Source organism: Cryptomeria japonica, chromosome 1 (assembly GCF_030272615.1).
Source record: "Cryptomeria japonica chromosome 1, Sugi_1.0, whole genome shotgun sequence".
Lineage (NCBI taxonomy): Eukaryota > Viridiplantae > Streptophyta > Pinopsida > Cupressales > Cupressaceae > Cryptomeria > Cryptomeria japonica.
This window is the reverse complement of record NC_081405.1, coordinates 7,039,348-7,063,013: the sequence shown is the minus strand read 5'-3', so window position 1 is coordinate 7,063,013 and position 23,666 is coordinate 7,039,348.

The window sequence follows — 23,666 nt, the reverse complement described above, 5'->3', positions numbered from 1 at the left end:
TCAACTTTTATATTTTCAATATCCAATTCAACCCCACAAAAAGAGGAGCGAAATTTAATCAGCATTCAACTCTTTTCATACAAATGAGGTCGAATCTATTGATCACACTCCTCTTCAATGTAATATTGTGGAAATAGGTCTAGTTTGCATACCTAAACTTATAAACACCTATTTTCCTACCTTATAATATGTAAATGAAATGTGTTATAAAATAAGATAGGTCTAAAATTTGCATTAGTAACTATTTAAAATATTAATATTAAATAAAACATTTAATAGAAATTACTAAATAAATATGTGTGCATAGGTCGTTGGAGTTAATAATCTAATTCTTGAAAAAATATGAAATATTTTAATTTGCAGTTAAACTTATGTGATATGAAAAAATGTCACTCAAATAATAGAAAAAATTAATTGAAAAAATAAAATAAAAATGGGAAATAATTATTTAAACTTCATAAAAACTATAACTTGAATTCACATAGAGAATTAAAAACTCATTAGTTTAGATCAACCTTAAATTATTAACCATTTGTTTTCTATAATTGGCGTAGATTAAAAAATACTTTAAAATTTTAAATTTGGGCACTCCACCTAGGCTATAGAAAATGGGGTTAATAGTCCAAAGCACCAAATTAATTAAAATCATACACTAGCATCATGTGCTTAGGTCACTCAAACAAAGTGGTTTGAAATAAATTAGAACATTGTAACACCCTTACATTTTACCCTCATTTGGTGTCCATATGAATCTACCATTGCAAGTATGATTTTGTTTTGTCATTGATATCAACTAATAAAATAGTATCAATCCAACTCACTACACATCCAAATAGTATCTATTCATCATTGATAGTATCTAGAGCAATTGCCTAGATTCCACCTCTAAATTTACACATAAAATTTAAAAATATATATCCTAATAATGTGTCCCCCTCACTTTGTTGGCATTTTTATGATTATGTTGTGATTGACATTGATGGACACACACTTGCTATGAGATCACTTTGAGAATGTATGAATTATGCTCAACCGGTAATTGTTCCAAACCGGTATCATGTTGTAGTCTTTAGAGTACTGTTGTTATGCAGAAAGTGTTTACCAATCTCAAGCGGTATAAAGACCCAAGTGGCATAGAGAGATCAAGAAGTTTAAGGATCTCAAGCGGAGCGGAGCAAAGGAGCCAGAAGCGGCAATTATCTTTTTCCAGTCTTCAATTTTTGTCAACCGGTAATCCATTAAACCAGTATTACTCCGAGTCACCAACCGGTAACTAGAAAGTTGGACAAACCGGTAATACTCTGTGATGAGTTACCAACCGGTATATTTTTGTGATGAGTTACCATCCACCGACACTTTGATGGTGTTTTTGTACCGTGTTATCAAATGTGTCTAGATACAATGAACCTAGGAACTTGTAATGAAATCCTATTGGACCGACATGAAATCAGATTCCTTTTAAGGACATCATGTCTAGGGTTTTGAAAGAGAGAGAGAGAGTATGCAAATATAGCTGTTAGGTTTTGTAGTAAAACCTCTTGAATGTGCGATCTTAATCGAGAAGATCAAGTTTGTGAGTTGTAATAGAGTAAGGAGTTACTGAAGACTGAAGTAATGCTAAAATGCATTAGCTATGAGCTACAATGGATCTAATCAAGCAGACTGTGCCATTTGCTAGATCATTCACTTGTTGATTACTCACATCTTTGACAAGTTAAGAACCCTTAACCGGGTAGGCGCAGAAAAGCCTTTGTAAATCCTCTAACAAGGTGGTTCACATCTATGGATCTGAAATCCTCTCACAAGGTAGTCTTTAATCGGACTTATCTCCTAACACAGATTGAGATTCCTAACAGGATCTGTTCTGGTAAAGAACATTGTATGACCTTAACCAATCTAACCTTAACCAGTCTAGTTACTATTCTGCAAATGGTTACTATTCTGCAAATAGTTACTTGTGAGTTTCATCTCACCGTGGTTTTTCCCATTTGGGTTTCCACATCAAAATCTCTTGTGTTATGGTGATTGTGCTTTTGTGGGTGAATGCATTATTTGCTATTTTGTTTGCATGTGTGTTAACCGGTTTGTTTGCTAAATTGTTTTACTGGTTTACTGCTAGATTATTAAAGTGTTTAAGTACAGTATTTTTTGGTATACTAATTCACCCCCCCCCCCTCTTAGTATTCATCACACTTTTATGTGTTCCTCATGATGGGACCCGCAATTATTCCTGTTTACTATGTTTATTTCTTGTGTAATATAATATTCCCCTAAAAAGTTTCATCTAATACCTAAGACCTTATGTTGACATTTGAAGTATAAAGCACTAAAGTTGATATTATAATGCTTGATAAATGATTGTTTTTAGATAATTATTTCTAAAATAAAATAATTTATTATATTGATTATGGTAATTTTAGCATAATCTTTTGAAGAAAATCTAACTCTTCATGTAGCAAAGATAGTGAACACTCATTCCAAGGTTATTATGAGTTTTGCAACTGTGAGAATGACTATTTACAGTTGAAGGAATAGATGCCTATAGGTGAAGGAGAAAACACCTACAACTAAAGAAACTTGTATATGTAACACCTGATTTCAATCATCAATGACTCATTAACAATAATAATTTATTTAACAAAAGATAAGAGAACTCGAGCATTAACAAATAATGACAAAGACTATAGTGATTCTTTAGCAAGGATGACATAAGTTATACCTCTTGTATGCACATCTCTATTAATTATATTCCTTCTATTTCTAATAGAGTGTATTAGGATTAACCTTCCTAGAGGTTTACTTATGTGAAGGGTTGTGGAAACGGGATCTTTAGCCTAGAGATGCAAACCAAAGACTTATTCACTCGCCATTTCAAATTTCATTGGGGAACAATCAATTAGGCTCAACTTCAGTCTTCTAGGAGAGATAAGCACTATGATCAATTGTTCCTTTTTTGTGAGTGGATATGATTTGATAGGAAGATGCAAGAACTAGGTTAAATGATACAAAATTGACAAGATTTAACATAAATAGAATGATACATATCATAAAGTTAAAATAGAAGTATAGATCTAGAAATGAGATACATAAATGAACCTATCACTCAAATCTAGAGTTGAAAGTATCCATCATGTCTGCTAGGTGAACTAGAATTGGAGGTTCTTCCATTAGCTAAAATTTTGAATTTTAGATTAGGATTGTCTATAGATTATTCCCTCTGAAATTCAAGCTAAAAGTGTTAAAGTCGTGTGTGTAAATCGGCATACACCTAGGGTTTTCACCTATTTGAAGTCTAGAACTATATGTCTTAGCCTTCTCTATGCAATTCTCCAGCTTTTGATAGTTGGATTTGTAAGATACACACAAAGAAGAGGGAAAAATGTTGTGTTTTATAGGGGCTTTCCTAAGTCAAACCCCATGTTGGTGTTTCTACCTCTACTACAACAATGTTGGATGAATGAGAGCTTACCTTGGGTAGGGTAGAGGTTTAAAATCTTAAACAAAATACTTGAATTAACAAATGATACCTTGATATAAAACACCTTACCTTGAAGCCTCACATAAAGCTTGATGTTTCTTGATAGGATTTAAATGCACACCTTCATCATGGAGGAACACATAAAACTTAATCATGACTGTTGAACTTGAATGCTCAATTAGAAGGAACTCTTAAAAATAGATGATGTTCAAATGAGGAGAGGAGTTGTATTTATACACAACTTACACATTTTACGATTTAAATTCCAAATAAGGATGACATTGGGAAGCACTTTCCTATTCCTTCAATTACCCACCATTATGATTTCAAATTTGGGCCCGAAATGGTTGGACCATGGCATTATATACCATAGTTCATGAGGCTTATGGCACTAGATGCCATAGCCCTAGATTTATGAGGTACAATCAAGGTCAGTGGGCATAGGATTGTGTTGAGCTTCCATAAATGATCATAATCTAAGCACAATCATGCATGAGGGACAACTACCAAACTGAGCCTAAGAATAAGTGTGAAATTGTGGAGATGCAATTTATGACACTACATTTATCCCCCACCTTATCAAGAGTATGATCTTATTTTTATACTCATGGTAAAGTATAAGATAGCATAGAAAGACTTTGATCAATATATTAAAGAGGCAAGACAACAAAAAGGCCCCAAGACTTAGGATCTGATGAATCTAAAATATCAAGATAAAAGGAACAACATGATCAACATAGATAACACATACACATGGAACATGCAAGAACAAAGAAGGGTATGACATCATAGTACTAGTATGGAATTCTTAATAGGAGCCATAAAGCAAGAGGAATGAAATGTAGGACTAGTAAGGGATCCTTAATAGGAGTCATGTAAGGAGAGTCAAACAAGTCTAGCAAAGTGTGTTTTGTTAGTTTACTCATTATAAGGAATATTACAAAGAAAAATATATGTTTGCTAGATAATCTAAGAAATGTGATTGCAAAATGGGTGTTGCAGTAGTGCCAAATACATCATGGTGTAAGCACGTCATGGTGTGTGGTCAAACCATAGAAACCAATCTTGTGGTATTACACAAAGTATAATAGATAGTGGAGTGTATGTCCCCATGTTAAAGTCATTGCATATTCCTTATTGGGAGAAATTGATTTTAGGTAGAATACATACATCCAAAAGACAAGCATGTCACAACAATGAAGTATCCCCAAACAAAGGAAAATCAAGACATGAAAGAGCACATAAGGATTCCACTATTTAGGGTTCATATGTGCATAAGATAAATCATGTATATCAAGTATGATAGTTTTGAACTAACTTCATCCGCCAAGTGGAACTACAAGCACAATGAAAGAAGAGCACATAAGATGAGCAAAGAGTCATTTTAGGTCAACATGGAAGAGACCAAAAAGATCTTAATGCTTTGTATTATCCCCAAAAGATAACACCAAAGCACATTTATGACAAAAGCACATGTATGACATAACATATGTGCGACATATAGAAGAATGATTATACAAATAGAGGGATGTTACGATAGAGTCGGTCCCTTTGTATTCTTGTACCAACAAAGAAACAAGGGTCATCCAAAGAGATATTAACAATAAAAATACATTCCAAGCATCACATGTATTAAAGATCACATTACATGCAAGCAAAAACACAAAACAAACAATCTATTGCAAGAATGAGCTAGTCTATCAAATCACCCACCTCCCAATCTTTCTCAATACCATTTAGGAATGGTGGATAAATGACAAAGGAGCTATATTTAGTATGATAGATGAAGTTATTTCTAGTGCCAAATATGGATTGTTCTCTAATGATGGATCACAATGTGTGTCACTAGGAGCTAAAGTTAAATCTTTTGAAAACATTGAAGACAAATCATCATTATAATTTTCAATAGTTTCAACACTATCAAAATTGTCATCTAAATTAATCATAGTAGGAGATTTGATAGTAGGAGGAGAAGAAGAAGAATCACGTAGAATCGACAACTTCAACTTTTGATGAGGTTAAGCAAGGTAAGGCTCCTCTCTAGGATTGAGCAATGATAAGGAAGGTTGAGGATGTGGTACCAAATCAACATTTAACTGCTTAGGAAAATAATCACTTTTTATAGAAACCTCACAAGCCTTAGCACAACGTCTTCCTCAACATTATCTCACACTACAATTTCGCCGATTACAGCTCAAACCTTAGGTAGAAGAAGGTTGCATATCACTCAACATCAATTATTTTTCTTCCTTTGCTATAGGAACAAAGGAGCAATGCAAGTAATCACTAAAGGTTGAGAAATAGGAGGTGTTGGGTGTTCCTCTCTTTGTCCTTTATAGGATTGTGGAGGTGGTATTGCAACATATATAGTAAGAATGTTAGGAGTAGGGAGGATTCTCAGTCCAATATGTGGTTCACTTATTACCTATGGGTAAAGAAGAGTTACTTATATATCCATAAACAATGAAGGATCCTTAAGGGTAGCAATCAAAGAAGATCCCAAGGGATTACTTGAGGATAAATTATCTATTCTATTGGATTTGAAATTTTGATAGAAAATTAATATAATATCTTGATGAGGTTTGAGTGGTTGAGGTTTTTTAGGCCAAAAGTAATCAAGGGTAAATTTTCCAAAATTAGCTAAGGGTTGGAAAAGACTATGATGTATAGTTATAATTTTTCCTTTGAAGAGAAATTTCAAACACTTATGGATGGATTTTTGAAGGGACTACCTTCATGGATGTGAGCCACGTATGACCCAACTTCACACAAAATTGTTTTAAGGTAGGGATAATGGTAAAACAAACATCTAAGCACATAGAACCAACTTCATGTTACAAGTGTGGTTGTCATTGCACCAAAAGATCAACATGTTAATGCTCGATACAACCACTATACTAATAGAATCCACAGGAGGCGGTTAAGCCATGTCCCAAACCCAAGCACTACGTTGCACAATACAAGGAGACCAAGGGTGCACACCTTGCAACAATCCCCCCCAGTGCAAGTGAGGGGTTTGCACCTATGACCAAGCTCTGATACCACTTGTTACAAGTGTGGTTGTCGTTGCACCAAAATATCGACCTGTTAATGCCCGATACAACCACTAGACTTATAGAATCCATAGGAGATGGTTTAGCCATGTCACAAACTCGAGTGCTGCATTGCACAACACAAGGAGACCAAAGGCGCACACCTTGCAACACTTCAATGGGAAGGGTGATGGATCCTATTTTAGGAAAAGTGAAATCATCATGCAACTTGATCAAGATTTCAAATTTATCATATGTGTCTTGATATAATTCATGCATATAAAGATATTCTTTGGTAGTAACACACATTATACATACTGGATAAATAAGATCTCCACATGAGAGTTTTTATTTTATTTTCACATTAATGTACAATGGACCATTGGGTGAATTCTTTAGGATATCACTTGAGGTAAAGGTAATATTGGATTCATGTTTAGGCTTAGGTTTCTCTTAGTCTGTCAAATTCATAGTTTTATTTTGTTTAAGTCATCATTGGTACAACTATCATCTTTAGCTCAAAAATATTCATGGAATGGGAAGGTAAAGGATTGGTGAGGATTTAAAAGTTTTGATTAGGTGGTTATGTGGTTTTATTCCCTTTATCATTCACATTATCCACCACAATAACATTAAGAATTTATGAGGTCATGAATTTCATTTTTTCAAACACATACATCTCTCTATGTCATGTCTGGGTTGATGATGATATTGAAAAAAGTCATTTGAGTTAAAGGAAGGAGGTACAATTTTTGAGATATGGGATGAATAGGGGGAAGCTTCATCAAATTGTTGTTAATCAATTGAAACATAATGGTATACAGGGACTTAGAAAGTGGTGTGAAGTTGTGATGTTTGAATGGTTTAGAAGAAAGTGGGTTACAATAGGGGATGTTGTAGTTGCAATTGAGCATAAATGTTGTCAGAACAATTGTTTTTATTGATCTTGATGAAATTTTTATTTTTTATTTTATTTTTATAAAGCGTTCATGATTTTGATGAACATCTTCAAACTTATCAACAAGAGTCAAAGATGAAGAACCTTCATATTGACTAACTTGAAGTTGATATTCACAAAGTGCTATGTACAAGTGTGTGAAAGATGGGTATTTAAAAATAAAAACCCTTTCTATAATAAGCAATTGCAAATTATCAATAGAAACACTTTGAATATCAACATCAGGAAGAGAATAAGAAATTTGTGAATAAAAATGCTAATTTCTATCAATGAAATCAGATAATATTTCCTCAACACCTTGTTTACAATGCAATAACTCAGTCAATGTAACTTGTGCCCAATGATGTTTTGAAAATGTTGTAAGAATTGATCCACCAATTATTGAACATTAACAATTGAATTAATAGGCAAAGAGAAAAATCACTACAAAGCAGTTTCTTTTAAGGATATAGGGAAGAGTTTTGCAATAAGTTCTTTTTCAAAGAAGTCATTGCATAAAGTGGTAAATATTTTTACACAAGCATGGGGGTTACCTTTTTCATTGTATTTCTTAAAATGAGGTACTTCCATTTTTTATGGGATTAGATTTGAAGTATTTGGACAAAAAGTGGGCTACTTGTGACATATGAAGGGATAGTGGATTGGGATTGAGTTATGTTGGCCAATTATTTTTGTAATGATGAATTGTTTACAACAAATGGTTTATAGCAACATCAGTGGGTGAATTGGTTTGTAAGAATTTGGATTGTGATGGAGGTTTTGAAGGTATAGTATGGTAAGTAGGTGGAACATTGGGTATTATTTTAGGCATAGGCATTGATATCTCAACTTGGGTTGGAGAAGTGGAATATCCAACCACTTCTGCACAACTAGATAACTTTATAGTGTTTGCATCCACTACATGAGCTATGCTACATAGAACTTCCATGCCATGTTCATCACCTTATATCAACTTCCTTAGAGTAGGTCCCCATGTGTTTGCTTAGCTAATTTTGGCTAGAAGCCACTACTCAAATTTTTAAGGAGCAATATGTGGAGCTAATGGCCCCATGGATATTTAATTTTTCTACTTATGTTTTAAGCATTTTTCTTAAATTTCTTTTTTTAAATGAAATTAGTAAAATAATTTTTACAAGTAAATTTTGGAGAAAAGATTGTAGGCAAATAAAAATGAGGGGAAGAAATTTGCAGAGCCACATATCATTTTTTTAATAAGCAATTGATGCTTATTTCTAGCCCCTCCACCCCCCCTTTTTTAAAGGTTATTTTGAATTTCTAAGTAGTAGATGCTCCATTAAAATAGGGAAAGTGTTGGCATTTGGCATAACTGATGCAGATCAGGTGATGCAGTTGAAGCTGGATGACTGTACCGATAAAGGATAGAAGTCTATTTGTGATGAAGATATTGAGATTCTATGAATAGATGACATGATCAGTTATTTGTGTTGTCATTGCTAACAACTGATGTTCCTAATGTTTTGTTTTGTCATCTAAGTGATTTTATTTACCGGAAGATGGGGTTTACCGATAGAGAGTTAAAGTCTGTGAAATAGGACTTTAACTGGTAAAGCAGAATTGTTTTGATTGGATCAATCGATCGGCGATGAATGGTGATTTGCAGTTTGGATGGTGAACTTGTATCATGGAAAGGTGTATATGACCGGAACTGGAACTTGTGATGACTACCAGAAGGTGTGTTTCAAATTTTTGATGAAGTTTTGCTAAGGTTTTAGTAGGGTTTAAGGACCGATGAAGAAATCATCAAATCGATAATGATTTATGTTATGATGGTGATCGACAGCAAATCTACATGAAGTTGGTAACATGACACAACCCACATGAAATATTTAATTATTGTTTTGGCACAATTCAAGGAATATTTTCTTAGGAATCAGTGAAACGCTTAGTAGAGTGTTTTGAGGATATAGATCGGATTTTCGTGATGGGTTAAGATCAACCAATGGTTGATATTGTATTGTAATTTGTTGTAATGATCTGTATAGCAATCTATGATGATCTTTTGTGATATAATTGTAAATTCATGATGTAATTAGGTTTTGTGGTTGACCTAGTTGAGATGTCTATTTAGGTTGATAGAGTTGATGTTTATTGTGTCAGTGGTCTTAGAGAATGTGTTAAGCTGTCCAAGTGAAGTGTGAGATCTACCTGAGAGTTGTAGAGTGTTGTGTATAACTGGATCTGATCAAGCAAGTAGTGAAGTGCAAGTAAATAGATCATTTTCTTATTGTTATTCCCTAACAGTTGCAACAAGTTAAATCCCTTAACTGGGTAGGTTCTAATGGGACTTAAACATTTAAGTCTCCTAACAGGGTAGCTCTCAAAAGAATGTTAAATCCTCTCATGAGGTTGATCCTAACAGATCATCAAGCTCCTAACTGGGCTGCAAGGAAAATCCCCTAACCAGGTGACTCCTAACATGGTATGCTCTTAACCGGGCATATTGTAAGCTCCTAACAGGGCTAAGCTCCTAATAGGGTGTACTTCAAAAGAGTACAAATATTTGTGGGTGCCAACTCCCACCGTGGGTTTTCCCTATTTGGGTTTCCACATCAAAAACTTATGGTGTTCATGTGTGGAATGTTTTTCATGTGATGTTCTTGTTTATATTTCATTTCATGCATTATTTATGAGACATCGGTTATGATGTTTTATCACAATTTTATCAGAGGTTACTAGTACTGATAAGAATTTGTTTGAGAAAATATTTGATCTTATTGATAAGGTTAATGAGTTGGTAAATGATCAAGTTTATATTGTTGCTTTGGTGGTGAAAGTATTGGTAAATGATTTGATTAATGTGTTAACCAAATCTGATAAAGAGGTTATTAGATCTGATTACAAAAGTTGAGATATTTATTAAATGGTTTCAGATCTAAGATAAGTTTGTTTTTGAGTTATAGTTTCAATTGGTCTTAGTAGTGATTGACCCCCCCCCCCTCCCCCCACTCTCTCTCAGTACTAACCAGATCTTCATAGGATTAACGGAAATATTGCAATTTATCCTTTTTTCTTATAAATAAAAATTTGTATGGGGATACACCAGTTGCTTAAATTTAAACATAAAAATCACTTAAGAAGTTGCATGGGGACATGGGGTTATCCTCTCCAACCAAGTGTTCTTGACTCACAAATTGTTGAAGGTATTTTCCAGTTGTTGGTCAATATTCATCAATTTTTCATTAGACACTTGCATTGAAGGGTCATTCTCATCATGAGAATCATGAGGGGAAGGATTTTTAGTAATGTTAGGCAAGATAGGTGTTGGATTAAGAGAATATGATTCTCCCAAGCTCATAGGTGGGAATAAGTTAACACTCAACTCAAGCTCAATGCAATTAAGATTTAAACCACAAGAAACCATGAGTTCATAACTTATTCTCATAGGAATTTTAGATTTAGAACAATGGGTTATGAAACTCATAAACAAGTACAAGCTCCAACAACACACAATTTCTCCTAGGAAACAAAGAAGAAAAGATAGAGGCAAAGGTAAAGAAATTCGTTTAAGCTTGAAATTTATTGAAAAAATCTATTGTAAATGTAAAAAATGATAATGCAGACACTTAATAAATGATATGAAATAATAGCAATGATAAAATTGATTAAATTATGTGATATAGAAAAGATACGATCAATTAACCACATATGTAAGCACTATGAGCTAACGAAATGATGATAAATCAATGAATGCAAGCACATAAAAATGAATTTTAGAAATTATTGTCTCTCAATCTAAAAATTTTATGAAATTAAAATCAAATATGAACATCCAAATCAGAAATAATGAAATTTATGTCAAGTTCATCAAAATGAAAGGTAATGGAAATGGGATCTTTATCCTAGAGATGCAAACTAGAGACATATTCCCTCACCATTTCCAATTTCATTGGGGAAAAATTAGTTAGGCTTAACTTCAAACCTCTTGGAGATTTCACCGCTATACTCAATTGTTCCCTTTTTGTGATTGGATATGATTTGATATGAAGATACAAGAACTAGGTTAAATGATGCAAAATTGACAAGATTTGACATAAATAGAATGATACAAATCATAAAGTCAACATAGAAGTACATATATAGAAATGAGATATAGAAAGGAACTTGTTACTCAAATTTGGAGTTGAAAGTGTTGGTCAAGTGTGCTAGGTGCTCTATATCTCGAGGTGCTTCCGTTAGCTAAAACTTTGGACTCTAGATCAGGATGCTCTGTAGAATATTCCCTCCAAAATAAAGCCAAAAAGTATCTTGATCAAGTGTATAAATCCACATAGACCTATGGTTTCACCTATTCAAAGTTTGGAGCTATATGTCTTAGTCTTCTCTGTACAATTTCACAACTTTTGACGATCAAATCTATAAAATACACATAGAGAAGAGGGGAAAATGTTGTGTTATATAGGGGCTTTCCTAAGTCAAACCCCATATTGGTGTTTCCACCTCCACTACAACAATGTTGGATGAATGATAACTCATCCTTGATAAGGAAATTGTTGAAAACATTAAAGGAAATGTTTGAATTTACAAATAATACCTTGATATGAAACTCCTGATCTTGAAGCCTCACACAAAGCTTGATGTTTCTTGATAGGGTTTAATGCATGCCTTCATATTGAAGGAACACATACAACTTGATCATGATTGTTGAACTTGAATTTTTGAATACTTGGTTGTAGAATTATCCTCAATTACCTTGAAGATGCTTGATTAAATTGTCAATTAGAAGGAACCCTTGATAATAGATGATGTTCAAATGAGGGGGGATTTGTATATATACACAACTTACACCTTTTTGGGTTTAAATTTTGAAGAAGGATGACATTGGGGAGCAGTTTCCTACTCCTTAAATTCCCAACTATTATGATTTAAAATTTGGGCACAAAATGGTTGGACCATGGTGATAGGCGTCATAGTCCAGGAGGTCTATAGCACTAGGTGCCATAGCCATGTCTTTTGGGGTTAAAATCAAGGTTACTGAGCATAGGATTATGTTAAGATTCCAAAAATGGCCATTGTAATGGTAAAAAATATTGTTTTCACTATTGGATGTAGTAAAACCACTAATTTTTGTTGGCTTGATGATGATTTTTGTAATAGATGACTTTATGTGTTGTCACTGATGAAACATGTACACACACATATATTCACATTGTCATGGTCATCTTAGTTAAGACAAACCGGTACTACTCCTAAGTCTTTGTCTTGCAAACCGGTATCATTTGTATAAAGAAGTCCAATCAATTTTGAAGGTGTCTAACCAGTATATGTAGACAACTGTATATGCAGGAATGGCATGACACCAGTTTGGAGATACTGTGGATATCATCAAAGAGGTGAATGGAGGATAATTGGTCTATGAGTTGGAAGAGGTTATCTCTTAACCGGTATCAGTGTTCCAATCGGTTTCACTAATTGTGTGATGAGTTATCACCGGTCGTGATGAGTTATCCCTAACCGACAGATTGGCGGCAATCTGTGATGTGTTATGAAAGATTGTCCAGATACACTGTACCTAAGAAATTGTGATGAGGTTCTTAAGTCGACATTAAATCTAATGTCTATATAATGACATTATGATGAACTATTTTTTAATGATGAGAGATACAAGTGATAAGTTGATGCGATTTACTGAAGGAATTGCAGAGTATGTCGGTGATGCAGTTTTGAGTGAGCTGAAGAGGATCCATACAAGCAAGATGTGCTATTTCTAGATCACACCACCAGTTGTTTTCTAATCACTACAATAGTCAAATCCCCTAACCGGGTAAGCTCTAACAAGCTTCATTGTACAAATCCTCTAACTAGGTGATCCATTAGTTTGGGTTTGAAATCCTCTACCAAGGCTACTCCTAACAGGGTATAGCTCCTAATAGAGCTTTGAGATATTTAATAGGATTCGCTCCTAGCAGAGCACTTTGTAGACCTTAACCGGTCAGTTACCTATTACTGCAGATAGTTAACTTGTGAGTCCCATCTCCCCGTGGTTTTTCCCAGTTGGGTTTTCCACGTATAAACACTTGTTTTATGGTGGATGTTTTACTTCTTGTGGATTTTTAATATCACTTTGGATTGCATGCATAGTTTTAAGTAAACTGATTAACTGTCTTTACCGGTCTGTGTTTGAAGTGGTATTATTTTTTATGTCACTGATTCACCCCCCCCCCCCCTCTCAGTGCTTTCTAAGTCTTTCAATTGGTATCAGAGCCTAAATTCCTTAAGGCTTAATCGCTTGGAAGGAAACCCTAAAGTCACCATGGGGGATATGAGTTATTTAGAGATGGCTAGAGTGCTTGATGCAACCAAGGAAGAGCTTGAAACCTTGAGGTTCATATTTAAAACTTCACAAGTTAAAAGGAGAGAGCTAACCAAGCAACTATTGGAGATCTCTGACAATAGTTCTTTAGATGAGGCCAACATTGATGTATTGGCTGAAGAAGTTGAAAAAATGAATGGTGAAAAGCTAAATATGAGAAGATAACTTGAAGCCCTAACAATCCGTATAAGCCAAGAACTTGAAGCAAGGAGGGAAACTGAAGACCTAATCAGAGAGAGATATCATGAGATTTCTAAAATCAAACAGCAAAATGCAGCTTTGCATGAACATTAGCATGAGGAGAAGGAAGAGAAAGAGGCTTTGTAGTTAGATCTTGAAATGGAAATGTCTCTAAGAGAGACTTTGACAAAACACAATGAAGATCTTACCAAAGAGCTTACTAATGGGATGCTTGAAATTTTCAATAAGAGTTCTTCTATGCTGGATGAGCAGATCCAATCTCAAAGGATGAAAAGTGACACATCTGGACTAGGTTTCAATACATCTAAGAAAGGAGAATCTTCTGGTACCAAGATCAACATGCACAAAGGTAAAACTGATCCTAAGGCTAACAAGCCTACCGGTATGAAAGATTTTAAACCTGTTTGCTTTATCTGTCACAAACCTGGACATGTTTCTAATGTGTGTAGAAGCAAACCTAATGAGAACACAGGCTATAATGCTAATGCTAGGTATGTGTCTAGAATATTTGAGGGTCATTATTTCACATGCAACATGTATGGACATAGATCAATTGAATACAGATATAGAGAAAACAATCTGACACCTCACATTAATCCAAGACCTAATGGTGATTGGAGAAGGACCTATGACAACCAGGGAAACATGAACTAGCAGAAACTCTATGTCAACTGGCTCAGTCCATATGGAATGGAAAAGGTAACAAATGTGATTTGCACCATTTGTAATAATTATGGACATGTGGCTATGAAATGTAGAAGGATAACTGGAAGAGGTAATGCATAACCATGTAGATCATCTGGGATGGCCTGCTATCATTGTCACAAACTAGAACACATGGCAAAGTTCTGCAGAACTAGGAAGAACAAACCGGTTAACCACTCTGAAGATCAGAAAGGTAAGCAGAAGGTCGATGTTTAGGAAACCAGAGCGGAGATGAACAAAATCTAGAAGAAGAAGAGTGAGGACAAGCCAATAGAAGAATTTAACCCTTCACCCAGTGTGGAGAATCTTGCACCGGTGAACTAAGCTTTTCAGCAAGCCTAAGGGGAGCATAGTGCTAAATCTACTTTCGGACCCCTTGAAAAGTTTATGGTGAGAGATTTTTGTATTTCGAGTTGTATTATGAGAATTCTTGATAGCATTGTCTATCATTTTTCTATATGATTATCAACCGGTTATATACCTATTGGTACAAGTGATTTTTGTTAAGCAGTGTATTAGGGTTTGTTACCATATCGGTTGAGTAATTAATGCAGTGGGAAAGTTTATAAAAGAGAATTTTACTAAGTTATTTTTACCCTAATTGCATTCAAAAAAGAGTTTTTGAGCACCTGCAGAGAAAAAAAGAGAATTGCTAGCTGATTGTGAATGGATTTGTGTCGCGGATCGAAAGTTGAATTGGATTCGAAGATTAAAGAAGGCGAAATGGGTGTGCATTAGAGAGATCAACCGGAAACCTTGCCAGCATGAAGGGAATAAGGTATTCTTTTGTTAATCTCTCTCAAATCAAGATTATCTAGAATGGCATCATCCTCTACTCAAGCAGAGAGACTTATAATTATTGTTGAACCTATGGAGTCTATGGAATCAGACAAAATAGTATCATATAATGCATTGTCTCAAGTTCCTGATGGTGTTATGATCAAATATGATTTATCCAATTATATAGACTGTAAAATTGAGGATTTAGGATCACTGCCAATCTATTCACAACTCAAATCTTTGTGTGATAAAAGTGGGAAAATCAAACCCGAGTACATTAGGGTTTATGAAAAAGGTTTTCATAATGTGGCATATTTTCTTGAAGATTTTGAAGAAGAGCATGTTATGATAATCCTTAGTCATGTGCATGGAGAGGAATATGTATCTTGACAGGTCGCACACAATCATGAAGGAAGCAATTCATGCAGTGACTGGTTTCTAGCAAACTGATGAAATACCAAAGTTGAGGACAATTTCTAAAGATATTGTGATTGCACTGACTAAAACCACCACTGACGGTCGTGCATTTTTTGTCAACAACATTGCATATCAAGAAGTTAGATTTGCAACTATGGTCATTGGTTATAGGATATTTCATTCCAATAGGATGAACAATGAGCCATCTACTATCATACATACAGCTTACAAGATGATTGCAGAGAATGTCAATTATGAATTATGTGAGGCAATGAGGATCAAATTGATGTTGAACCTAAAATAAATTAAGAAAGACAATAGTCAAAATTTCAAGTATGGTCAACTTTTGATTGGTCTATTATTCTATTTTTAGAATTTCCTACCAGGAATTGGTGACATTCAATGGTCGAAGGACATATCGGTTATAGATCAAATCAAGAACAACATTAATGTTGTGAAAAACACATTTCCTGTTGCCATGAACAGATATTTTAATGAGTTACAAAAGAAGATGAGCATGAGGTTAAGGCTACCTAAAGATGTGGTGAAACACTTTGCAAAAGACATTTGTTTCACAGTTACCACAAACTTTTTCCTTATGGAGGTCGTTGAACCTAGGGAAGATGAGATGGAATAGATGAGTTATGAAGTCAACTATGACTTATTAATCGGTTATGCCAACAACCTTTTGGCATCTCCCAAGGAAAAGAAGAAGAAAGGACTGGGAACTTACCAAGAACGGATTGCACCTACTCAACCTAGTAGTGCCAAAGAGAAGAAGAAGAAAGTTGAGAAAGAACCTTTAGTGTCCACCGGTACAAGGGTGACAAGAAGTATTCAAGTCAAAAAGGAACCAACACCCAAAGTATATGCAAAGAAGCAAATTGTAACAAAGAAGAGAGGTAGGAATCTCATTCTTCAAGTAGAATCTGAGGATACTGACACTGAAAAGGAACCCAAGATGATGAAATTGACTCGTAAGAAAGCCAAACCAGTATGAGACATTTCAAAGAAAAGTACTCCTATTAATGTTTCATCATACAAGCCTATGAATGATTTTGAGAGGATATTAAAACCATTAGGGAGGAAACGGTTTGATAATGTGAAAGAATGTTTTGATTCATTTGATAAAGAACATAAACAACAAATTGTTCAAGAGGTAATCAACCACTTGTGTCAATACAATTGGTTGCCTCAGGATATTGAAAAGGATATTTCTGATTCTTTGTATTCTATTCTTGCAAATAAGTGGAAAATGTTGTAGAACAAGATCAAGAAATTATTGATAGAGTTTTCATTCAATATTTTCCTGAGTTACCTAGAGATGAATTATTAGCATTGCTTGATAATTTCAAAGGACAGTTTCATTCTAAGTCAAGAAGATTGAAGTTATTGGCTGAAAAGGTTCAATCTATTGAGGATGATACTCACCAGATAGCTAAAAACATTCAAAGGATGCATGAACAATTGAAGTCTCATAAAAATGACCAAATAGAGACTGGAGATCAACTAGAGCTAGATGAAGAAGAGATTATTACACCAGATGTTGTCTATCCTATTAAGAATAAGGATGACACTACTTCTCCACTGGTTATTTTCTTTGTAGATAATAATGAAGAAATCCAGGATACTATTGATACAACTGGTAATATCATAGAACCAGTTAGGGAACCTGTACAACAATCAGACATTACTGATACACAGGAAGTAGTTGAAGCATCGGTCAATGAACCTAGTGTGGATATTCAACCGCCACTAGAGAAAGAACACCAAGTTGAAAATCAACTGCCATCGTTTACTACAAATACACAGGATAAACAAATAGAGGCATAAAAAGAAAAATTGGAGAAAGAGGTTGAAGTAAAGGAGACTAAAAATAAAAAGGATGAAGAGAAAGAGAAAATACAGGAGAAGATAGCAAAGAAAATAGATGAAAAGGAGAAAGTAAAGGTAAAGCAGTAAACAGATGATGAGGATGACTCAATAAGTATCAAAGGACCTATAGATGTAGATAATATGAGTGCATCTGAACTAATGGAGATTGCTACAATGATGCAATCTAGAGCTCAAAAGAAAAGGCTAAAAGAATAGAGGAAAGAAGCAGAAACTATACAAACTGTTGTTGACATCCTGTCAACTCTCCTACTAGAGACTGACACTGGCAACTTGTCAACTCCTGTCGGCAAGGTTGGATAGTTGGTTGCTGATGCTCCTGACCAACTAAAATCTCTTGAAGAAGTTGCATAGACTTTAGCTGAGAAGAATTATAGAAAGAAGAGGGGAGAGCAACTAATGACAAATATTGATAAAGAGAAGATTGCTTTATCCTTGAATAAAGATCTTTTGAGAACTGTTGTTGAAACTGGAGGAAGGATTTTGACCTATACATCTAAAGTTTCATTTTTCTATCTTGATTTGAAGAAGAGGCAAGAAGAGACAGAACATGAACTGGAAAAGATATGTACTACTTACATACCTTTACAGGATTCAGCCTTAGCTTTTGGCAAATCAGATGATGATTTGCAACACCGGTTAGATGTTTATGATTGTGAACGGGCTAAGAGACTCAGATCCTTGAAAGAACTAAAGAACCAGTTGAGACCTAAAGTGGACATCTTACAACGGGCATACAAGGATGCAAAAGTGGTTTTGGCTACTTTTCAATTTGACATTGTTGTCAAATGGGGAGTAGAAATATGTATGTGTTGTGAAAATTTTATATGTATTGTTAAGGGGGAGTAGAAATATGTATGTACAATTTTTGTAAGCACACTTAGTTGTAAAGTTGTAAAATTTTCTAAGTGTTTCCATCAATGCCAAAGGGGGAGATTGATGGCTTGATGATGATTTTTGTAATAGATGACTTTATGTGTTGTCATTGATGGCACGTGTACACACACACATATGTTCACATTTTCATATTAATCTTAGTTAAGACAAACCGGTACTACTCCTAAGTCTTTGTCTTGCAAATCGATATCATTTGTATATAGAAGTCCAATCGGTTTTGAAGGTGTCTAACTGGTATATGTAGACAACCGGTATATGCAGGAATGGCATGACACCAGTTTGGAGATGTTGCGGATATCATCAAAGAGGTGAATGGAGGATAATCGATCTATGAGTTGGAAGAGGTTATCTCTTAACCAGTTTCACTGATTGTGTGATGAGTTATCACCGGTCGTGATGAGTTATCCCTAACCAACAGATTTGGTGGCAATCTGTGATGTGTTATGAAAGATTGTCTAGATACACTTCACCTAGGAAATTGTGATGAGGTTCCTAAGCTGACATGAAATCTAATGTGTTTATAATGACATTATGATGAACTATTTTTTAATGATGCAAGATACAAGTGATAAGTTGATGCGATTTATTGAAGGAATTGCAGAGTATGTCGATGATGCAGTTTTGAGTGAGCTAAAGAGGATCTATACAAGCAAGATGTGATATTTCTATATCACACCACATGTTGTTTTCTAGTCACTACAATAGTCAAATCCCCTAACTGGGTAAGCTCTAACAAGCTTCATTATACAAATCCTCTAACTAGGTGATCCATTAGTTTGGGTTTGAAATCCTCTACCGAGGTTACTCCTAACAAGGTACTACCTTTAACAGGGTATAGATCCTAACAGAGCTTTGGGATCTTTAACATGATTCGCTCCTAGCAGAGCACTTTGTAGACCTTAACCGGTCAGTTACCTATTACTGCAGATAGTTAACTTGTGAGTCCCATCTCACCGTGGTTTTTCCCGGTTGGATTTTCCACATATAAACAATTGTGTTATGGTGGATGTTTTACTTGTTGTGGATGCTTTAATATCACTTTGGATTGCATGCATAGTTTTAAGTAAACTGGTTAACTATCTTTACCAGTTTGTGTTTGAAGTGGTATTGTTTTTGTTGTCACTGATTCACCCCCCCTCTCTTAGTGCTTTATAAGTCTATCAAATTTTACTAAAGAAAACCATCACATTCAAAAGAGGGTTGCAATCCAATAGATCTAGTCACAAACCAACAAGGATTAGGACTAAGAATTCTGATTGGATTGGGTTTTTGATGATGTGAATTAACTAAATCTCTTTTGTAAATTGAATTGGTGAAATTAGGGTAAATGTGTTGAAATGAAGATGAAAATGTAGAAACAGTAAGCTACAGTCATCAGATTGAGCCACAAACTTGGATCTGAGCAATTTAAGCAGATTCAGACCTGGTCCCAAAAAGAGCTCCTAAAATGTTAGGACCATGGTGGTGGTCACCTTGGTCCTCTAAAATTTCCACACTCCGATGGGAATCAACTCGTCATTGTAAATTATGCTTATTCTGAAGATCAGAGCTCTGTACCTATTTCCTACACATAGAAAGAAGAGGAAATAGGTTGGGAATAGGGGTTTGCCTAAGTCAAACCCTGGTTTAGGAATTAACCTTGAATGAAACATTGCAAATACTAAAATAAATAATGAAAAGATATACCTCGGATCTCCAACAACTGATAATGATGCTTTTACTTCTTGAATATAACCACATATGTTGTATGAAATGACATGAATATAACAAAACCCTAATCACACACATGCTTGCATATGAATGATGTAATTTTTCTCCACAATGGATAAATGAAGAATATGCAACCTTGAAGATCTCTATAAATGCTTGATGATGAATGCTTCAATGCTTGAATGATAGATTGCTTGAATATAAATTAACTGGATGCCTTATGATTCTCCTGTGGTTCTTTATGATGATCAAATGAGAGGTATTGACCTCCTTATATACTTGCCTATCGAAAAACAACTTAATTTTTTGATATAGGCCGACATGGAGATCACATTCCTGCTCGCTCATTGTGACCGTTAGGAGGGGCCAAATTAATGTCTCATTTGAGAGGACCAATGCGCCACGCCCTGGTCCTACCCCATTTTAGGGCCATAATCAAGGGGTCATGTGATGTGTAAAGTGGAAATGAGGTTAGATTTGAATGGTATGAGCAGAATTAGGTCCTAGTCTGGCTTTGGGACATGAATGCTAAGATGGGGGCTCAAATATGGACCAAATTGTAAGGGAGTACAATTTAGGATGCTACAACCATGTAAACTAAGCACAATCAAACATGAATCAAGGGCATGGTGGACAACCACCAAAGTGATCCAAAATGAGTGTGAAATTGTAGAGGATAAAATTTATGACACTACATTATTCCAATTTTCCTATTTGTTCTTTTGCTAGAATAAGCTAGTCCTCTTCATACACTTTAGGAATGAGTTGCCTGATGTAGTTTAGGTTGTTAAGATTCAAAGTAGTTAAGGATGGTTAGAATTAGTCTATATACTCTAAAGGCTTTAGATATCAAATAACAAATATTTTTACTAGTAGTTTGTGCTATTTTATAAACAAGTAATTTCTTCAATTCTAGTTTCTATTGTACGAATAAATGATAGGGATATTTGATTAACATATTGTGAGTAGAATAGCATAGTTAACCCCAAGAAAGGGGTCACTTGAGATAAATTTGTACTCCATTGCTAGCATTAGTTAGTAATTTTATCAACCTCGACTTGATCTATTTTGTGCATATATTTCATTGTTGATAGTATTAGTAGATAACCATAGCATTGTAATATACTATTATTAGCAAAACCTACAACATTGAAAATAGTATGTACCTACTACTATTGAGTTTTTATTTGGTTGGAGTTCAAAGCATAGGTTATTTTTTAATGTCAAATTTTTCCTATATGCAACCATTTAAGATGGTTCCTAGAAATCCTTAAGCCATACTTACAATATATGTACCATTCAAGAAAGTATGTCCTTAGTTTAATAATGTAAATTTAACACATCATAATTCATGAGTCACTTGATAAGGGATGTTATAATCTATTGGTTTGAATGCATTCTTTTATTTCACCAAGTTTACTAGTTAATGGTGGAACTATAAATTTTTGGTGCTATTGTCAGAGATAATCCCTAGATTTACTACTTTGGGGTTTTTGAATACTTTTCCTACTTTCCTAGCATACAAAATATATTTCTAAAATATAGGACTATTAGATATCAAAATAACACTAAATTATCTACTAACATTATATAGGAAGGAGATATTTAGCTCAAATACCCTTACTTGCAATAGAGGAGAGGTCCCCTAGGGAGATTTCTTCTAGTTGATAGAAATAAAGAAGAGATATTGGACCTAGGTGAAGATATAGAAAGAATATAGCTAAGTGAATCCCCAATTATTGAAGTGCGACTACTTGAATCCATTCCATTAGTTATTTTAAGCCAGAGGTCCAAAAAATTACCTCTCAACTCATTCTTTCTTTGACCTGTAGTTAAATGCACAAAATCGTTTGCATAACCACATCCATAAACCACAAATTTTTTATTTCCAACATTTTATTAGGTCATGCATTCAACTATGAAGAATATTCCCTCTTCCACCCTTACCAACTTCCACAAATCATCATAGAGGACTCATATATATTCTTATTTTAGTTTGAAGTCCTCTATAAAAGCTATGATTATACAACTTTTTTAATTTCACATTGGCTAAAACTAATCCTAGAAACACACCAGGATGTTGTCTTGAGGTGGTTTATGAGACTAAGAAGAGATGTGGTACCTAATTGGAAAACCATGAAAGATAAATTCCTCAATAAATATATATCACTATAAATGTAGGTTTTGAAAGGAGATGATATATTCAAAATGATGTAGAAGAATGATGAACCCCTAGAGAACTATGTGGAAAGACTCACATTTTGCCGATATAAATCTTAACAAAATATACTGATTCCTGACTCCCTCAAGATTATATTTTTATGAGGATTCAATGAATAATACATTAATTCATTAGTCCTTATTGGAAGAAATGAAAATTTCAAGTGTCATTGGATGATTTTTTTTTAGATATGTAGAAACTATTCACACTTAACATGAAGAAATCACACAACCTAAGATTCAATGTACATGATAAAAGAAGCTACAAGTGTCTCTCGGATGGACCTCGTCAATCTTCTAAAGGAGATGAAGAAATATATTATTAATCATTTGGCAACACATTTGGATACATTGCATTCAAATAAGAAATAAGAAGTGGAAGTAGCATTGGTTGAGTTTTGCCCCCACTACCATCATAAGAAATTGGAATGAAAATGCAAGAGAGTGACAAGCATAGTTGAAGATAGGAATGAGAAGTTGGGTTCAAACCATTAGAAGATGAAAATGATTAGATATTTTACCTAGCGCAGTGAAAACCATGGTAATGAAGACAAGTTACTCCTTAAGATTCTTTATCTTATAACACTTCATTTTTTAAGTTCCTTTTTTAAATACTCCTAATTGGTGTAATACATCTTGGAATAATATACCCCCTCAATGGGTTGTTCAAATTTATCACCACTTAGTTTCACACAAAAATGAGGAGATATGGACATGATAGCTATATCAATCCCTTACCCATATCTAGTAGTGGTGGGCACCCCACAATGCATACAAATAATAGTGGAGGAGAAATCAACCCTAGAAAAATTAAAACACTAGCTAACTGCAACCACATTAAGATTTTCCTTAATAACCAACTATTATGCCATATACTATTGTTACTACTTATCAAGTTGCCATTAGTTTTATATTCAAATTCATACTATATAATCTAGTTGGTTAACACTACTGAATCATGCAGTCGGTATACACAGAGAAGTCGGTATGCACAGTCTAGTTGGTTACAGAAGAAAGCAGTCACAGAACGCAGTATACACCGAG